The following is a 1,977-nucleotide window of genomic DNA, read 5'->3' as shown; positions in this document are numbered from 1 at the left end:
CCCTCGCCCTTGCTCTCTGTAAAAAAAACAATAAAATATGTATGCATGCATAAAAGCATAACCAATGGACACAAGACACGGGGGTGGGGAGGGGGTAGGGAAGGCTAGGGGAAGGTCAAGGGGAAGAAAAAAAAAGGACACATATGTAATACTCTTTGTAATACTTTAAGCAATAAAACAAAATTTAAAAAAATGCATTCAAAGTTTTAAAAAAATCAATAAAATATATTTAAAAAAAATAAAGTACACCACTGTGAAGAAATATACCTAGAATGAGTGAGCAATATTCAAGGGTCTTTTTCTTTTTTTTCTGATTTATCTTTATTGTTGAATAGGCTTTGTCTCTGAGAGACCAGTGTTTGAATGCATTTTGTCAATTATGTAACTTTGGACAGTTATCTCTAAGCTACTATTCTCATTGGAAAAATAGGAATAATAATTGTGTAGAAACATGGGTCTTCATTATTGATTACTATGTAACAAACTAATCCAAAACTTAGTAGCTTACAACAACATATATGGTCCAGTTTCTGTGGGTCCAGATTCTGGGTACAGTTTCCCTGGGTTCCATCGCTCAGGATCTCGCAAGGGCTGGAATCAATGTGTCCGCTGTGGCTGCAGCCATCTCAAGGCTAACCTATAGAAGAATCTGCTTTTAGGCTCAATCATATGATAGCTGCATGGCTGTTGGTAGGATTCATTTTCTCAAGGGATTTCTCAGTGGCTTGGCCAGAGGCCACTCTCAGTTCCTTGCCTGTGGGCCTTTCCATGTGGGCTCACGTCGTGGAACTGGCTCCATCAGCGTAGCAAGCAAGGAGACCCAGAGAGTAAATGTAAACAAGATGGACGTCCCAGTCTTCTATAGCCTAGTCTCAGTACTGCTATCTCAACCCATTTTAAAAAACTAAACTACAGCTTTATTTAGAGTTCACCAGTTTTTCCACTGCTGTTCTTGTTCCAGGGTGTGACATCTAGGAGGTCACATTGCATTTAGTTGTCTTGTCTCCTTGATCTGTAATCATTCCTCTTTCCTTGTGTTTCATGATCTTAACATTTTTCAGAACGGTAGTTATTCTGTAGAATGCCCTTCAGTTAGGTTTGCAGAAATAGTGCAAGGAAGTTCCATATACCCTTTATGTGAAGTGAAACCTATATGGCAGTACCAGTTTTGAATTATTCTTTATGATCAAATCTATTCTCTTCAGAACATCTAAAATGGTATACAGTCAGCCCTCCATATCCCTAAGTTTTGCATCCACAGATTCAACCAAGCAGTGACTGAAAATATTCTGGAAAAAAAAAGAAATCCAAAAGTTCCAAAAGGCAAAACTTGAATTTGTCACCCATACCAGGCATAACCTGCTTTAGCCTATCTGCAAATATAGGTTATATGCAAATACTTCCCAATTTTAAATAAGGGACTGGAGCTTCTGTGAATTTTGGTATTCCAGAGGAGTCTTGGAACCAATCGCCTGGAGATATGGAGGGACCACTGTACTGGCCTTACTTTTCTAGGATTCAAAAATCAACATTTCTAGACCTACTACATAAGGAACAGGAACCATAATAATCATGTCACTTCTCTTTATATATTCATATAATAAATGCAAAAATGTTTGGGGACTATTGAGATTCTCTTTAGTATTTAAGTTGGGGACAGCCACAGGGTGGCACCTATTGCCTGGTGGGAAATTATTTTCCAGCCTCTACTGTCTGGTGTCATTAAGTGTCCTGTGGGCAATTTTATTTTACTACTTGTATTTCACTTGTAAGATTTTTGCCTTTACTCTTGACTTTTTTGGGGGAGAGGGGGGTAGGGAACAAGGAACTATTGGTATAAGTTTCTGAAACATGGACATTCTGAAATAACTAGAGGCCCATTGCACGAAATTTATGTACATGGGAAAGGGGAGATCCCTCAGCCCAGCCTGCACCCTCTCCAATCCGGGACCCCTCGAGGGATGTCCGACTTGCAAT

Source organism: Myotis davidii, unplaced genomic scaffold (assembly GCF_000327345.1).
Source record: "Myotis davidii unplaced genomic scaffold, ASM32734v1 scaffold473, whole genome shotgun sequence".
Lineage (NCBI taxonomy): Eukaryota > Metazoa > Chordata > Mammalia > Chiroptera > Vespertilionidae > Myotis > Myotis davidii.
This window is presented reverse-complemented; position numbering follows the sequence as displayed.